The 20,047-nt window shown below is 32.9% G+C and overlaps 1 protein-coding gene and 1 long non-coding RNA gene across 3 annotated transcripts in view; one reads left to right on the plus strand and one right to left on the minus strand.

Annotated features, from left to right (window-relative positions):
- The window catches only part of LRATD1 (LRAT domain containing 1), a 912,369-nt gene that overhangs the window by 553,735 nt on the left and 338,587 nt on the right, over window positions 1–20,047 (minus strand). The gene's annotated exons all lie outside the window — the stretch shown is intronic.
- Window positions 1–20,047, plus strand: part of LOC126933860 (uncharacterized) — a 281,689-nt gene that overhangs the window by 36,385 nt on the left and 225,257 nt on the right. The window lies entirely within an intron of this gene.

Consider the following 20,047-nt stretch of genomic DNA (forward strand, 5'->3'; position numbering starts at 1 on the left):
TTTCTTTGCAAAACCATAACGGTATTTTGTTTAATGCCTTGTTTCAGCCTTGCCAGTTAGCTTTTCCTGTGATTTAGGAGATAATGAAATGAATAGACTGCTAAATCAATATTAGTTACATTCTGATAAATTAATAGGAGTAGTGTGTTTCCTGCTTCATGTAGGACTGACCATTGGTGAAGAGTCACAGCGGCGAGAGCAGCTCTTTTGATTGATGAAAAGTTTGAGATCTCTAAATCAGTTGCTTATTATTTTACAGTTAGTTACCCTCTAGGAATTCAAAAATTCTTACTGACAACATGAACACTGATGTTTCAAACATTATTTTACAACTCCCAGGAGCAGGTTTTAATTTATCAAGATGTGATCATTTAATACTATATAGAAACAACAAATAACAATAATATACTTCACGATGATGCCTGTGGGGATGTCTGCATTTGTGTATTCAGATAAAGCTATAAATATAATTGAATTGAAGAGATAAAGCAATACTCATCAGAGGTTGGTAGCAGATTTGTCTCCTTCCTATAAATGATTAGGAGGGGAAATATTTTCCCACAGTGGGGAAGCTTGTTAATTTGCATAACAAAGGACAGCCTTTGGAATCAGATGCTGGCTTAAATCTTTGCCTTGCCTTTTACCATCGGCCTAACCTAGAATAAGCTAGCTATTTTCTCTGTGGATTAAATGAGATAATTTTTTTTTAAGTTTATTAGAGCAAGTGAGGATATTAGAATTTTCAAGAGTACATGCAAAGGACATATAATTTTTAGGACATTATTTTTCTACAGAATTATTTAAATTGTGGACACTTTTATTTTCTGGAATTCTTATCTAATTTCTGATACATATTTAAGTGTATTTGAAATATGCTTCCTATTTACACAAAAAGAGGAACTGGGTAGTCAGAGAGCTACAGAAAGATGGGTGATATTCTGTTTACTTATTTCTAACCTGAATTTATCAACCATCTCTAAACCACATGAAGATTTCCTAATATGCTGGAATTCTGAATTGATTCATTCACACATATCTAATTCTATTTTTATCCACACATGCATTCATTCATTGATAATGGGCACTTCATTTCCTTTTTTCCTCGATTGACACTGGTAATGTTACTATTCCATTTCTTCCTCCACATCTTTAAGTCAGACACAAGAATTTTGATAAATTGTATATTAAATGCACTATTTTTAAAAGAAGGTATGTTATGCTACTAGTTGAAATTTAACGAATATATGACTTGGCTCCTAAAAACATAAAATATATGACAGCAGGAAGAAACAATGCTAAAAGGAATGTCATAGATCAGTTTTGCTCTTGTCAATCAGTTAAAATGATGATAATCCACTAATCTTCACATGGGTTGTCATAAGAACTTGTGACATATTTAACACATACCACAAAGATGGTACATAAGGTACTAGAATGTAAAGTCTTAATGATATGCATTCACTTTCTTTCTGGAATAAACGCATATATATTCCAAAGTTACTGGTAGACAAAAATTATAAAAAGACACAGAGAGGGCTTCTATTTCTGGTTTTATAGATCAAGAACTACAGACCTGGAATAACCCTGAAAATGCAGTTGCTTTAAGAAAGATTTTGGCTGCAAGTTAAGAAGAAATAGGCATGTATCATAGGTTTCATTGGAAAATTAATTAATTTGCCTTTTACAGTAATTTTAAAACTATTATTAATCATGAGGTTCTTCATTGTCTCAGGCTTATCTCACAGAAAAATTTACTCTAAAAATAGTGAAGGAAATACCAGGTATTATTATTTAAATTTTCACTTCTTGGATCTATTTTTTAGAGTTCTTCCCCCCAACTCTTTTTGCTTGTTTTTCATTGATTAGTAAAAGTAAGTCAGAATCCAGAACCACAACTCATCAGTCAAAATAGCAATTTGCTCCAGCATTTCTTTATATTGTAGCTTCAGCCTTGAAATTTCCTTTATTAATCATCTCAGCATCTCTAAATTCAAATTTTTAAGGCCCAGTGCAAAAGCCACATATTTCATTGACCTAAAAGCATTTTACCTAAGCAAATCAAAATAATTCCTTCCTTTAAAGCTCCCCCCACCACACACACACACACACACACACACACATACATATGTTTATATTAATACATCAATCATATTTTCACCATTATTATTCTCACCTCCATCTTATATAGATTGAATCATTCTTGAAGAAAAGTATTATTATTATTTTAATCTGTGAATAGTTTTCTAGGACCTTGCCACTGGAAAATGCTCAATGATTATTTACTGATTTAAATATTTGAACTGGAAGGACTATGTTGCTTTTTTGGATTTATAGCAATTAAAGTAATTTGTCTCAATTAACTTCAGGGTTATCCCGCTCACTAGTGACTCTTTTTCATCAGATATATGAAGACATTCTTCTCCAAAAATGTATATAGATAGCCAAACCACAGAGCTAAAAATGTCCCTGGGAAAGTTATTGGCCAGCCTAAGCGTTTAATATCTTTGCAATGATTTTTAGGCATAGAATTATTGTGAATCAGTAATTGATTAGACTTTGATGAAAGGTGTCCGTCAGCTGTAAAATTATTTAGCAACCAGAAGCTTTTGTATTCATCTTTTTAACAAGTATTTGTGGTGCAAATATTATGTGCCAGATTCTGTGCTAAATCTTTGATATACAAAGGTGAGCAAGCATGCCAGCCTAGGCAGCATAGTGAGACCCCATCTCTACAAAAAATTTAAAAAGTAGCCAGGTGCAGTGGCACATGCCTATAGTCCCAGCTACTCAGGAGAATGACGTGGGAGGATTGCTTGAGTCTGGGGGGTTGAGGCTGCAGTGAGCTATGATAATACCACTGCACTCCCAGCCTGGGCAATATAGCCAGACTGTGACTCCAAAAAAACCACGGTGAATCAGTGTGTGTTTTCTTCCTTTATGAGCCTACATTCAAGTGAAGTGACAGACTGTGAGGAAATAAAACAAATCAATGACTGAATTATATATTTTCAAGAAGATAGAATTGTGCTACAGATAAACAAGTGAAGGGATAAAATAGGTGGATTGATCCAGGGTCAAACTACCAAATATACATATGTATATATATACATATATAGCTACACAAAACACACACACATATATGTGTGTGAGTGTGTGTGTGTGTATTCATTCAGCCTGATTTCTGAGGGGTGGAAATGCAGCCACCATTGCATTTGAATACACATGGAAAAATCTCTAGGGTCTGAGAGTCCTAAAGGAATTCAGGAAAGCTAGAGGGTGGTGAACAAGAGAGAGAATTAACCTCTGTTATTGGGTGGGCCTCATATCATCATTCGAAGGCTTGAATAAAATAAAAGGTGAACCCTCCCTAGAATAAAATAGCATTCCGCTGGCGGATGGCTTTTGAACTTGAACTTTGACTCTTCTTGGTTATCTAGGCTTCAGACTCAAGCTGGTACACCAGGTCCACTTTGTTCTATAAGTGCATGACAGCCTTTGAATTCTAACTGGTAAATAGAATGCAGATACTGCACTTGTCAGAGTCCATAATTGTGTGAAAGAGATATAAAATATTTATATACATAATTTTTATCTATATCTTACATAACGTGTGTGTGTGTGTACATACATATATATGTTATTGGTTCTGTTTCTCTGACAAACTTGACTTATTCGTCCATCAACACTTCTCCACACCAAAGTGCAGCTTGTTTGATGGTTCATCTGGTTAATCCACCATCTGGGGGCACTCAAAGGCAATTTCTATTGTCTATTTAATTTCCTCTGTGTATAGGTTGCATTTACCTGTCTGTTTTGTTTAATCTCTCATTTTTTAAGAACTGGACATTTTGGATACTGAATTACCCTTTTATTTCTATATCTTGTTCTCTGTCTTTAGTTTTCACTCCTGAAACATACTCTCTGCCTGATACATTATCTTGTGACAAGAACGTAAAAATTAACAAAAAAGTATCCCTAATTTCATTATACGTGTTTTGAATAACTATGTTATGATTGTTTCTGTGTACTTAGCATAAAGTAGAATGCTCTGATACAGATGAATAATGTTTATATTGTATGAGATCAAGCATACCAATTAGGTACTAAAATATCCCCTGAAGGATATAGTACATGTAAATATACATATAATATGTATATAAAATCTATATAAAATATAACTTACTACAAACATGTACCATATATATGTATTTGGTAATTGTATACATATATATTTGGTAAATGTAAATATATATAAATATATACTTTATATTAAATATATAATACATGATATTAAATATATGTTATATAATATATAATATAAACATAGCAAATATATAAATAAGTATAAATATTTGATAAATACATATGGTAAATATAATAGGTCATATTTATAGATAGATAGATAGATATAAATATTTATGTATTTTATAAATATTTGTAGTAAGTAATATTTATATATGTAGATTTTGAAACAACAGTTTACTGAACCACAGCTATTAATCAGTGATAATTATATTCAACTTCATATTTCTTGATTTTTGAAAAAATCTAATTCACTCCATTGGCAGTTGATACTTTAGAAAATAAAATAATCAAATAGTTACATTAATGCCCTTCTATGTCTTTTTTCTTAATTTCTACTTTTCTTGAGAAGGATCTAAACCTGAGAGTTCAACATTCCAGTATTTTTATTATACAATATTTTCATATGGCCAAGAAAAGTGATCATGTGGTACAAGACATAAAATGCAATAAAATGAAATAGGGGCCCTAAATAATTGAGACCAGAACTACATAAACAGCCTTTCTATTAGAAACTAAAGATTTTCATATGGTTTTCCCAAAAGAAGGTCAACAAGAGACTCAGAAAGTGCAATTATTCTCTGCTACTCAATTTTTCTAATCTAAACACTTGCTCTCACTTCTTTATGGTATAAAATATGGCATTCTTTTAATGCACTAGCTATGCATGGCTCCTCAAATGTAAATAATGTCTTGCTTCGGACTAAGGACTGATTGAACTAGCGGTTAGTTGGTGACACAAATACAGCCTTACTTTCTTATCTTTTCATATGTGCGACTTAGATTTTCATCCAATGAAAATAATTGTGCTTCTCTACTCTCATCCTGCTGCTTCTGTATCTAGGTCTACATATGAATTCACTATCAACCTGTAATGTTTTGCTATTACTCTATTGTTGTTTTTATAAATATCTTCGACTTCTCTGAAAGATCAATATAAAATGGGATTTCTGCTAAGTCTTCCCTGGCCTACTCCTTGACAAAGTTTATTTTCCCAATTGGAGACCTCTTACAGCTCTTTGTAACACTTGAGGTTAGTAAGAATGGAACTGTTGGTGTCAAGAAAGACCTGACTGACTTCGTAGCCTGTATTTCAAAGAAGATCTCTCGGAGAGGTCACTTTATGCAAGAAAATGTTTGATATATTTGTCATTGAAGTAAACAGGCTCAGAATGCTTTAGAAAATGTAATGCTATCATTAAAAAACAATTTATTAGTATAGAATGGAAGTTAAACATTTTTGGCCAATAGAACTCTAACTTTGCCTCTGAAAAGCATATAGAATTAGCATCCAAGAATGGTTTTGTGAAAGCTAACTAGCAATACTATCTAGAAGCATGGAATTTGAAGAAGGAAAGTAGCAAAGATGAAAAGCAAAAACAAAATTAAATTTTTCAAGAAAGCTCTTGATATGAATTAAAGACCGCATGAGTTCACCACACTAGAGAGAGGGATTTTAGACATGAGGAAACATGATTACAAACGAAGTTGAATGGAAACAAAGACCCTCTTTATTTGATTTGCTGTCATTTGACTACTTTATCTCTCTTTGTCTCTTACTTTTTTTTCCTGAAAAATATGGCTGATACAGTACAAGTAGGTCAATGACATGTTGCCAAAAGAAAATACCCTTGTTTGTTAAAGAAACTAGGGATTCAATGATTGAAAGAGTAACAAGAGGAGAGTGAACTAAACAATCTTTATTATTATAGCTTCCTGTGGAAGGGTATCTTTCATTTTCTGTTTAACTTATTTCTCTGATCTTTGAAGAGGGAAGACAGAAAGTCGAGAATCAGCCTTTAGGGAATGGGAAAGTTTTCCAAAAACCAATGACTTAACTTTCCTCATTAGGCCAAAAGCTTCTTGGTCAGTGCGTGACAGAAATAGACCAGGCCAGGATTAGTAGCTACAGCACATTTAATAAAGAAATTTCTATTAACAACAACAACAAAAAAAATCTGTGCCTTGGTCATAGGAATCACTTAATAAATATTTGTGAAAATTAATTTGTCTGAATTTTCATTTTTCATAAAACATGGTAAACTAGTACAACAATCAGCTGCATAATTATTTGGATATTTGAGATATTTCCAGTGGAAAATATTAATGTAGTTAGTCTTCATATAAATTTGTAGTGATAGTTTTATAAGATAATGTATGTAACTGTACTGAATACAGAATTAAAGGTCCTAGAAAGTAGAAATTTAGGCAGCAGAATGGCCAATCTTATACCACAGGTATTCACAGAAGCTGCTATCCATAGAAAGAACAATAGAGTTAAGGATGAAGAAGCCAGGGTGAATTTTGAATCTTTCAAGGGGTCCCATTATATATGTGCCATTATAGAACTCTCCTCGTCTTCTTATACACATCTATGAGTACGTAGCATATGTTCCAATGCTGCATTTAAAGAAACAGTATTTACAGTAAACTAAAGAGTGGAAAACACTGAGCATCAAAAGTAAAAGGGTTTTCCTTTGTTTGGTTTTCATACAATTTACAAACTATTTTCAATTATTGATTGGATCAGCTGAGGTCAGGGGTTCAAGACCAGCCTGGCCAATATGGCAAAACCCCGTCTATACTAAAAACACCAAAATTAGCCGGGTGTCATGACAGACGCCTGTAATCCCTGCTAATTGGGAGACTGAGAGAGGAGAATCACTTAAACCTTGAAGGAGGAGGTTGCAGTGAGCCGAGATCAAGCCATTGCACTCTTGCCTGGCTGACAGAGGGAGAATCCAGGTCAAAAAAAAAGAAAAAGCACAAATAAATATAACATAAACACATAAATACACATAAATTCATCCTTGAATTAAAAATAATTTAAAAAATAAACGCTTTCTATCACCTAAAATACAATTAAATGACAAACTGTAGCAGCAGATACATCTTTAAGAAACTCAGAAATAATAAAATATTCACTAAAGAAAGCCAGCAAGTAAGGTATACATTGAAATATGGAAGATTAAAACTATACAAGTTACTTTAAAAAGATAACATAAACATTATAAAAGTTGACATTGTGAAGGGAAAATGATGAAAAAGCATGAATTTGAACTTTTGAAATTCCTTCCATTGAATTTTAGTTTTTCTTCTTACAGGTAAATTCAAATAAATTCAAAATGTAATTATTTTAATTAAAATAGTATACATAATAAAATGCCATTTAAAATATCTTCAATTTCTTCATTTTTTCTTTCTATCAATTCATTTTTATATTTCTACATTTAATTATACACAGTGAGTGCTTGGTATAAAATTATAAAATTCACCAAATATTAATGACAGTTGCTACTTCCTGGTGTATGAACATGTTCCATTTGAACAGCAGATACATTTATATATATACACATATATTTCTCTATTTCCCATTAAATAAACGTTTTTGAAGTGAAAGTTTACTGTTTTTTTTGATATGACATTGAAACTTATTTTAGGTAATTCATCTACTTCATATTAGACAAACTGATCTTCTTAATTAGTCCTCCTATTAACAGAATTTGAAACCTGTTCAAAACTGTTTTATAAGATGTTATAAAGTCACTAAATTGGCAAACACTTACGAAGCCAAGTTCCTGGAGAGAATAGAAGTCTCAAGAAATAAGAATTACATTTGCCATCACTTTTATTCTAGAGGCATTTGTCAACTAACAAGGAGTTACTCAAACAGAAGATAGTATCCATACTGAAGCCTAGAGGCATTACTGTTGCAATTGCAGAAAAAATTATTAAGATACATATGAAACAGTTAAAAGGTGAAGTTTGTACATATTGCATTTCCTGGAAGGAAAGGGGAGAGGAGAATGAGGAAGAAATATTTGAAGACATAATGCCTGAGAACTCCCTCATACTTATAAAAGTCATAAAATTAGAGTTTCAAACGATGCGAAGAACCACAAGCCACATAAATACAAATAAAAACATACCAAGACACAATGGAAAAACAGCTTAAACTAGAGAGGAAATCTTAAAAGGATATTTAAAACTATATAAAAAATAGGATATTTTATCTACAAAGAATAAATTGCTTGGCAACCGATTTCTCGGTAGAATCAATGGAATCCTTTAAAAAAAATTCCATGAAGTGATAGTAGAATACTTTTCCACCAAGGATTTTATACAAAGCTACATTATACTGCAGGAATGAATTCATTTTCAGAAAGCAAAGAAACACACCTCAGACAGACTTTATCACCAATAAACAATCACTGAAGTATGATGTCAGACAGAAAGTTAATGCCAAAAGGAAGAGTGGTATGTAAGAAAAATTGAAGAGCAAGAGAAGGATGAATAAATACGCTAGCTCCTCCCGCAGATTGATTTCTAAGAGACAAGAACAGAAGCTGTACAGCTTTGATATCCTCGATTCTAATGTATCTTCTGCAAGTTTCTATTAATTAAACAAGTCACTAAGGCCAGCCCAGATTCAAGAAGAGAAGAAAAACTCTACCTGTCAGTGGGGGAATGGCATCGATGTATCGGCAGGAAAACCATTAAAAAGATGGCTGTCATCTTTCAGAGGAGTTGTCACATGCTCTGTAGCCACACTTACTCATTTTCAAGTCTTCAGTTATCAATGAAAGTATCACCATTCCCTTATTTGAATATCATTGTAAGCAAATTAACTATTATTATATCTCCAAGACTTAATGCTGCCTTGATCCTAGCACTGGAGATTAAGATTTGCCATTATAGACCTGAGAAGTGTCTTTAGTTTTTAAAATCCTACCAGCATCCATATATCCAACTGAACTAAAAAAACAGTATGTACGTTTGTCTGCTGAAAATTGTCTACTGAAAGTCAACAACCCCTGAATCAGTATAGTGTGTAGCACAGGTTCTAGAGTTATACTGAGTTTCAATTCCTGTTCTGCCGCTTACTAACTCTTGATATTGGGTGAATTCGTAAACCCCTAAGTGCTCAATTTCTTTACTGATATCCTAGAAACATAGTACATAGTATTATACATAGTACTTACATCATAGGGCAGATATAGGTAATTTCATACATGTTAAGAGCTTAGAAAGGTAATTGGTATACAGTAAACCCCTCCATAAGTGTTAGTAACTATTATTATGCACAAAACTGAAATTTTCATCTTTCATTTTCATCAGTTAATGTCATTACCGTTAATTCTTTTGCTCCTGCTAAAGACTTGAAGTCCCTTATATGATCCCTGAAATCCAAATCATCCATCTTAGTGATTCATTTTCAGAATTGCTTCTGAAATCTGCTGTTTTTTTCACTCCTTCAGACTCAATTCTGGTCCAAAAGTTGTTCATAGTATACAAAGATTATTACAATAAATCTCCCTTTCTATCTTGTTATTACCGTAACAGTCATTCCAGAGAACAAATATAATCACATCATCCCTTGATTAAACCATGTTTTTGAAAAAAAACTTACTGAATACGTTTCATGCTTTATGATAACTAAGACTCTTCATAGATTTGAGCCCAACCAGCTGCAGAATCTGATTACACGTCACTCTTTCCCATACAATTTTCAATTGAGATTACTAGCTCAAAATGTGACCATGGCTAATGATTAGAATCCAGTGCTCAGGATTGCTTCTTTAACCCCTTCTCTTCTCATATTATTCATTTTCCTTTCTTTTATTATTACTATTAATATTATTTTTGAGACGGAGTTTCACTCTTGTCGTCCAGGCTAGAGTGCAATGGCGCAATCTCAGTTCACTGCAACCTTCGCCTTCCGGGTTCAAGCAATCCTCCTGTCTCATCCTCCGGAGTAGCTTGGACTCCTGGCGTTCCTACCAAAAACACACTGAATCACTGAATTAAGATCTCCAGGAAGAGTCTGAAAAATACCTTGGTATTTCTAATGATCAACCAGTTTGGGAACCACAATTCCTATGTATCAGTTCCTAGGATATAAGATCTCCAGGAAGAGTCTGAAAAATACCTTGGTATTTCTAATGATCAACCAGTTTGGGAACCACAATTCCTATGTATCAGTTCCTAGGATATACCTGAGAACTCTTCTTTTGTCAGGTATTAACAGAGACAATAAGGTAAAACAATACTGTTGCTAAGTAAGTTTGGGAACTCCTCTTCCAGCCACATAGAATTACAGGGCATCTGTCTTCGCATTTCTCAATAACAGAATACATTCTTTAATTTTCTTTGTTCTTAGAATATCATGTGTATGCCCTTATACCTTCACGTTAGTTTCCGTTATATATAGTTGTTCCACGGTGAGCAGACATACACAACACTGCCCTCAAAGGCCGAGAGAGCTGAGAGGCCTAAGAAAGAAGGTGACAAATCCCGTTTCTCAGAAAGAAACATTTAATAGAGACTTAGGAACAGAAGCCATGTCCTGGCAGCCTCGAGAGGAGATGGTGGATCCTGGCACTGTTATCCTCAGACCCAAAGCTTATTCCTTCCACAGGGAAGGAATGTGTGGGACAGTCGACCCTTCAGGGAAAAGCAAGAATCTCCTACAGACAGGATTTATGGTAATTACAGGAAAATAGAAATCTTAAAGTCATTCCCGGAGCTGAGGTTAATCAGAAGTCATCGTGGCAGATAAGCATCCAAGATGCAGGTGCTTTATCCTCTACAGTAGTTACTTATTATAACTCCCTGTTATTCCTGGTACACTGTGAGCATGAGGGAAAAAAGAAACCACACGCGGCAATACTTATCTACCACCCACATCCACAGCATTTCCTAATCTGATGCTGTTGAATAAATGTTCATGAAGTGAATTTTTAAAAAAAATTGTAGTCAAGACTGTTAATGAGCTGAAGAAATTGAAGATCATTCTTTATGGCAGAGACACATCCTCCAATGAGTCTCTATTTGTCCCTGTTAAAACCTTAAAGTATTACTCCTTTCTGTTGAACCTCCACTTGGTTTAAAGACAAAACATCTGAATGGGTATTAATGGCATCTGCACCTCACCCTGGTCTGCATGTTCATGAATACACTTAAGGAGTATATTTGATATCTGAAACATATCATCTGTATACAACACCTTTGATTAAATTAATCTGATCTCCTTATGTCAGAGTTTCTAACTCATTCCAGTGGGGACTTGGAGATTTTCATAATTTAATTTTTACTGTTTTCACTTCTTTTTAAAGGAAAAACTAGCATTATATTAAATTTAATTTAAACTTACTGTAGGAGAGGTGGAAAAAATATAAATTAATAAAAAATAATTTTAGGAAACATTTTTTCAAGATTAAAGTTTTGTATCAAGTGTAAATTTTTTAGCTAGATGAGGAAAGATTTTCTCCAAAATTTAATTTTAAAAACATTTCAATTAAAAAATAATATTAAACATCACCTTAACTTTATATAAGAATAAACTTTTTGTGGGGGGTATGATAAATTTAAGGAATCATTTTGATATAATAATACTGCTCTCTCTTCTATTTTCCAAGTTGCCTTTTTCGTTTGCAACATTATCTCTAAAATTTCCATTAGTCTTGTGAGTCTTATGACTCATCTTAGTATAGTTTAATGACTATGTACTTTGTAGCAAATTAAACCTGATTAAATGAGAATTTTAGGATGAAAATAATACTTCCATTTAAATTTAGCAGTTCTGATTTTTACATATCCTTTAATTTCATTTTAAAAGCTTCATATTTTAGTTCATTGTATCCTATTTCAATGTGGAACTGTGCATATTAAAAATAGAAGTATCATTTCAGAAACTAAAAAAATAGATATGTGAATTTAGCAGGCACAAATATTTTTGGCATTTATTGTGCACTGTTGGACTGCATCAATGACTCATTAAAGTTCATTAAAATGATGCTGGATGTGTAATGGACTATTTGAATGTTCCTATTTGAGACAGAATAAAAATACACAAATTTTGTTCTGTTCTTTGTGACAAATTATGTACAAGTGAGATATTTTTCCTTGACATTTGTCAGTCTTTATTAGTTGAGTAATAAAATCTCAGTTTTTATCAGCTTATGCTGATTAATCAAATAAACAGAAAAAATATTTTAGAATCCACTATAAGTATCTAATTGTTTAAGACTCAAAATGCAGGAGTTTTATGCTACTTTAACCTATAGAATCCTTATTTTTGTTAATTGATAAATAGAAACAGAATTTTTAGTAAAGAAAATATTAAATGTATTGTATATATTAATTTCCAAATCTCTTGTATATTTTAAAAACATATTTTACAAAATAATTTTGAAAAATACGTTAATATAGAATGACTTTTTAAAAATTATAAAATAGAATTATAATAAAGCAACTAAAAATTGCCCATATTGGAATTGAAATCTAATATAAATGATGGAGATATTTTATAGATTTATCTTGAATTTCTTCTATGTGTTTTTTATGTCTTCATTTATTATGTCTGCTTTTTATTTAGCAATTTACTTATTAATGCTTTGTTTATGTTTTATGGGGTATTCTTCATTTCTTGTTTGAAAAGATTGGTTGCATTGGTATTGATTAACGTAGTGCCAAAATGATTTCCATGCTTTGTTATACATAGTACTTAGGTATAACAAAGTATACATAATCTATACAGATTAGACTTGTTGTATTTGTCTTCTCCTTACTTTGGGATCATAAGCGTCATCAGGTACTGAGGACAGGTTCTATACAAAGAACAGATGCTGTTATGATGCATTTTACAGTGATGAGTATACATATGCTTACTGAATTATTATATTTTGAAATGAAACACATTGGCTCTTATTTCATTCTGAAGTTTACTTAAGCAGATTGCATCCTGATTCCTGGTATCATTGCTTGAAGAAGAGGCCTATACAATTTCTTATTTGTCTTTTTAATAAAACGTTCTTACTTTAGATAACTGCTTCAAATAGAGCAAATTGTAACATCAGGAATTGTCTAGGATTGTCTGTATATTCACTATGTAATTGAATAGTGAAGAAGAGGAAGAGGAAAAGGAGGAGGAAGAAGAGAACGAGGAAAAGAGGAGAAGTCAGTCTTGCTGCTTAATCCCACTTGTGAAATGAAGGTGAAGAGAGTGAGAGGTCCACCTCTAGTGCAAACGTCTTCGTATTTATATATTTATTTATTTATTGAGACAGAGTCTCGTTCTGTCGCCCAGGCTGGAGTGCAGTGGCACGATCTCAGCTCACTGCAACCACTGCCTACTGGGTTCAAATTATTCTCCCGCCTCAGCCTCCCAAGTAGGTGGGACTATAGGTGCCCATACTTTAAAAATAGATGTACTTTTAGAAGAGATGGGATTTCACTGTGTTATCTAGGATGGTCTCGAACTCCTGGCCTTGTGATCCGCCCACCTCGTCCTCCCTAAGTGCTGGGATTACAGGCGTGAGCCACAGCGCCCGGACAGTATATATATATTTTCAGGTTGTGCTTCCTTATTGACATGGATTCTTCACCAGAACTCCTTGACTGCAGTAAAAGGCTGGAGATCTTGCTAGGATGAGCAATGATCAAAAGTGGAAGTAACTAAGATGTGGATTAATTAAAATGTAAGAGCCTTGAAACATAATGAGATAGCTACTGCTGATTGTTTTCCAGGAGACACAGGACATTCTGTGATGGGGCTGCTGGTTGTGTCTTACTCTTCAGAAGCTAGCTCAGAAACATAAAGGAATCATTTGCAGTTTCTTTTGTATGGTTTCAGGATAGATCTGAGAAGTCACGGGAATAAAGCTGAAGTTACAATTTCCTGACCACTGGCTTCAAAGTCACCCAGTGCTATTTTTCACTCCAATTGTGTCACTTACTAGTTGGGTGAATTTAGGCCATCTGCTTCGTACTTATAATTGAGTTTAATTTTCTTCATCTGTCAAATGCAGATTGAATTCTTCATATCAGATGTTGTTTCAAGCCACTTTATGTATTATCAAATTTACTCAACCTAATGAGATAAATAGACTTGCCCAATTTATAGTCAGAATATGATTTGGACACAATTAGATGTTTTCAGAGCCTCCATACTTAAATTCTAAGTTACATTAAATTTTAAACAATGACTTACACAAAATGCTCTGGTATATCATACTAATTCCTTAGAGCAGGACTTTTTGGGAGGGGAAAGATAACCACGACCATTTAAGTATAAAATCCCATTTTCAAGTTATTTTATCAAAAATAAAACATATGAAATATGTTTTCACCAAATATCTAACTTCTGCTTAACATGAAAGTCTTTTTTCCTGATAAATCAAGAAAAATTAAATTTATTTTCACAACTACAGAATACATGAGAACTGAACTGAAAGAAGTATTTAGGCCTAAGTACTCTAACAAAATGGAACTCACATGAAAACATTTTCTATCTCCTCTTTCTGTCATTTTTTATGGACATTTGACATCTTTCCTAAGGAAGGAAAGGGTCTGAATTATTGTCAAAATAAGTCAAGTCTTTTACTAATTTTTCAAATTATCATACAGTAAAATTGACTTTCAGTGTACAGTTCTATGAATTCTAACACATGTAGAGATTTATAAAACCACCGCCATCATCAGGGTCCAGAAAAATTCCATCACACCAAAAACTCTCCTATGCTGTTATCTTTTTGTTGGCTTTTCCTCTTCTGCACATACACAAACACACAAATACACACATCCACACACAGGCATATGTACACTCGTATCTGTTAATGTGCATACACAAAACATCCCTATAGCTTTCTTATTCTTATAGATTTAACATTTTGAAAATATCATATAAATGAAATAGAATAGTATGTTTCAATAAATTTTTTAGAAGAATAACTTTAAAATTTTTAAAAATAGCTCCTGATTCAGTATCCATACACATATGTAACTAAAATAGTGGAATATTTTATCTACCCTTCTAATTGCTTCTATATCACTAGGAAAATTTTCTTAAGAAAACAAACAGTTGTCATGACCTTCGAAATTAAATGTTACCCACTAATTAATCAAAGTCTGACAATTAATAATACTATTTTGAAAGTTTTCTGATATTTCATATATCCTCTGACGGGAAATTGTACAGACCCTGACTCTCTCCAAATGTAAAGTCAATAACTAGAATATTTTTCTGAATCTGGTAACAGAAAACATTGGCTATTGTGAGCCATAACATGTTTGATATCACAATACATCAAAGGCTTGTTTTTGTTGATGAAATATATTTTTTAAATACATATGGTCTATTAAGTGCTGTGAGAATTGGGTCTCATTCTGGCGATCACAAAGGCAAGTCAAGTAGTCTAAGTATTATGACGTAGAAGAAAACCATGAAGCTCAGAATCTGAGAATCAAAACATCTGAGCTTTACTCCAGATTTGACATTATTGGGAGGTAGAGACTCCTCTTAATATGGGTGAAAGAAAACAAAGAAAAAATTCCTTAGGCAACATGGAAGGAATTAATAGTTCCCATATTTGATATTTGCAGTCTAATAATAGACTGACTCCCTACAAAGTTTATTGAGGTGCTCAAGTACTGCCACAGGATTTACTTGGGCGACTTTTTCTGGTTTGGCTTCATTCTCAGGCAGGCTCTGCCTATGTTGTGACAGAAATGACCACTAACATTGTTAGGCTTATAAAATAGCAGCTTAGAAAACATCATGGAAACATAGGTTGGTGTGAAAGTAATGGCAAAACCGCGATTACCTTTGCACCAATCTAATATCCGTTTCCTTAAGAAGTGCAACAAATTTCCGAGCATGACATTGGTATAATAATTTGGCCATTTGAATTTTTTTGATCTATTCATTATGAATCTAATTAGCCATACCTGGGTTCAGCAGCTGACATTATCTCAAGCAGAAATACATAGAGAGAAATTTGTGGTTCCTCAAAGAAAAATCAGAGTGCTCTGATTAAAAGAAGGATTAATAAATGATGGGGAGGAAAAAAACAACAGATACATTTTGTAAATGCAAACTAGATATATAAATTTAGGTTATTCACCTTCTACTATTTAGAGTAAGAGTATATCCTTTCTAAAGACAAAGATCTAAAATTCGAAGTCCAAATTAGTAAAATTATTTAGACATGATAAGGGCAATATTTTAGCTTTCAATGGCTTTGTGACACATTCTATAATATGTGTGATCAGTTTGGCCTATTTTAGGTAAAAAAAAAAAATCACTAATATCCTAAATACTTATTTTATTACTTATATAGTATTTTGATGGGGTTTGCAGAAGACTCATTTGCTATTCTTACTGAAACTTGCGACACACATGCCATCTGACTTAAGTAAAATATTTAAATAAACAATTTCATTACTTTAAGATTTTCTTTATTTAGAAAAAATATAGAACTGTACCACACTAGAGTTAACAGAAACCCTGAAATCATGCTGGCCACATTCTGAAAAGGTTAATAGCAATGTTCCACATTGCTTAAGTACTATATCTGCAGTTAGTTTGATTTTTATTTTATAGCCAAAAGACTATGACCAGCACACATGTCCATCAGATGATAAACAGATAAATAATGCATGATGTATCTATCTGATAGGACATAATTTGCCAGTGAAAAGAAATAAAGTGATACACAGTACTATATAGGTTAACCTTGAACATGTTATTGTAAATGAAAAAATCCAGACACAAAAGACTATGTATTGTATGATACTATTTATATGAAATATCCAGAATAGACAAATCTATAAAGCCAAAATTAGATCAATGGTGACCTAGTGATATGGGGATGTAAAGTGCCTGCTAATAGTACAGGTATTCTTTTTGTAGTGAAATTAGATTACAACATAATCTAAAAGTGGTTACACAACTTTATGAATCCACTAAAAGGCATTAAGTTGTATAATTTACATAAGTAAAATTGATAGTGTGTGAACTAAGTCTCAATAGAGCTACAAAAATCCATGTTACAGGGGCTGGTGAGCGAGGGGAGGGAACTTAGGGCATGGGTCAGTAGGTGCAGCAAACCACCATGGCACGCGTATACCTGTGTAACAAACCTGCACGTTCTGCACTTGTATACAGTTTTTTTCTTGTTTTGTTTTGTTTTTTAGATTAAGTGAAAAACAAAACAAAGCAACCACAACAAAAAATCCATGTTACATGTTGTTTAAGTGTCATATTTACATGTAGTGTCTTACTTGTCTGGTTTATTAAATTATGATTGTACAATCATAAGGTTTTCTGTGGAATGCAAGTTAGGAAGCTTTGCTCAACTTCCAGCTAATAGTGCTGGAATGTTGGGGTTATAAAAACTGCTTGAGCTCTGGATTTCGAAGACGGGTCAGATTCCCTCCTTTGCCACATAGCTGTTGAAAATACTGTATATAACTATAATGGTCCTTACTTTACTTTTTTGAAAGTGTACATAATAACAGCATCAAACTTAAGTTTATCTTTAGCATCAAATGAAACATGAATGTAAAGCCTTACGTGGTTTGCTTATGACAAATACTCAGCAGCTACCAGCTAAAACTTGATGACATTTCAACATCTGTGAACCGAAGATGATTAATATTCATTTGTCTAACGTTCAGGTTTAATCTTGTTTTGGTTTTTGCATGATTGTAAATCAGTATAACTATAAAACTATAAGTAATATGGATCTTAGGGAATGAGGTAAAACCAAGACAATTTGAGGGAGAAGTTGACTATGAGAGAATAATCATTTGATCATGAGGGAATGAAGTCACTTAATGTCTCTCAGAATAAGAATATGAAGACTGAAAAGGTGCAGGGAAGAAAATTTTTGATTATATTCTTTAATTAGGCATAGATCATCTTTTCTCATATATGTCAGTGTTCTTTTTCCTCCATCTTAATTTGGAAAGCCAATTTGAAATATTCTGCTCATTTTCACATGAACAACCAGCACGTGCAAACATTTAAGGGAAATGTTTCATTCACATCCAAACATTTAAAGGAAAATGTATAGATTTTCTTGTATTTTAAACCACTTCCTCCTATTAATAGTATTCACTTTGCATCCAGAAAACTGAGGATTCCATGTGTATTTGACTTATGTATTCAGCTCTAATTTTCACCAGGTTTAAAATCAATGTTATTAACAGATCCAATTAAAATGATAAAGTTTACCAATGTTTAAATTAGAGCTAGCTGAATACATATTCCCTTCAGCATTTCAACAAAGTTTCAGGTAAACAGGCAGACTCCAAGGAGAGATTATAATTAAAATACCTATTTTTCCTACCTGGATATATATTAGGTTTCTTTTTCTGTAATACGTGTTTAAACATATTGATATTTTTTAAAACATTATGGTAGTGTGTAGCATAAACCCCACCCAAAGGACACTGAAAGTGATGTGGCATCAGAATGAGGTTCACTGTCTGCTTTCAGAAGAGATAAACTCTGCTTCTTCATCTAGACTTCTACAGCAACAGTGTGTAAAACACTTCTGGAATCCTTTAACTGGATTGTAATTCTCTTTCTTTAAGCTACCAGAAGCATAAACTTTTTAATTCCTATGCCTTAAGACTAAATTTTATTGCTAAACTCTTTACTCTCTTTTTAAAAACTTTCTTCTTATTTAAACCCTTTACTCAACTTCCCAGGACTTACAATACGTTTATCTTTATACACACCACTGTAATTTTTGGGGTTTCCACATGACTCAGTGTCACCATTCATTGGGAACCAGTATACCCAACTACTTCACAGATTCTTCGCATATAAGGGGATTTATTGGATTTATTAATCAGTTCCATAGGGAATGGAATAAACTAGAAAACAAATGTACATTTTTAGCATTTGCAAATGGAAAAATGTTTCTTAATGCACTACTTTAGGCTATGGTGTCTGCTGTGTAGTTCTGACTTCCTACAAGAGACTGAGGTTTCATTGAGCTTCTACCAACCTATTTCACTGCTAAGAAAAGGACATGTTGATCCTCTGTCCACTCGAATCCATGGCTAAAAGCTAACCTAACGATGTGTCTTCTATCATTAAGCTTCCTTCCTCCAGATAGGAAACCTAGCAAACCAGAGCAGAGCAGTGAGTGATCCTTTATCTCAAAAGAATAGCAAGAATATTCAGGAATCGTGATATACAATGAATCCGATGAGGCTCCTCTGCATAAATATGCTTCCATTAGGTAATAATTCATCTTTTCCTGTGAATATACCAGCTACACTGATTTTTAAACATTATTATTTGTCCGTGTTACTTTCTTCATGCTTTTCGCCTTTTGCATACTTATTTCTATCTAGTTATTTTCCAACACAAGAGTCTCATAAAATTTTCCCATTCAACACGATTAGAAATTATTGTTCTTTCTTCTGAGCTATTTGTTTATTTTTGCACAGCAATTGTTGAGCATAATTTATTTTGTCCTAATTGCTTTTTGTCTATTCTTTTAGAAAACGATATGTTCCTTGGAAACAGGAACTACATGTTATTTATTTTTATATCTCAAAGGACTAGCAAAGTTCCTAGTATACAATAGATGGTTTAAAAATGATTGCTGAATCAATATAACTGCTAACTCAAGTAAATACATGAGAACCGGATGAGCATATTACTCATTTTTGGGACTGATCTGAATGATTTCTATCATTCAAAAAAGAAAACCACAGCAAAAAAAAAAAAAAAAAGAAGAAGAAGAAGAAGAAAACTAAAATGGATTAAGGTGGGGCTAAGATTTCAAAAGGAAACTTTATACATTGCTGTGTGAAACACAAATGGTAAAACTACATGGAGAAACAGTCTAGGTTCTTACAAAGTTAAACAACACTATTTATACAACCCAAATATCTAACTCAGGTATTTATATAGGAGAAACGAAAACAAATACCCACACAACAA

Source organism: Macaca thibetana, chromosome 13 (genome assembly GCF_024542745.1).
Source record: "Macaca thibetana thibetana isolate TM-01 chromosome 13, ASM2454274v1, whole genome shotgun sequence".
Classification (NCBI taxonomy): domain Eukaryota; kingdom Metazoa; phylum Chordata; class Mammalia; order Primates; family Cercopithecidae; genus Macaca; species Macaca thibetana.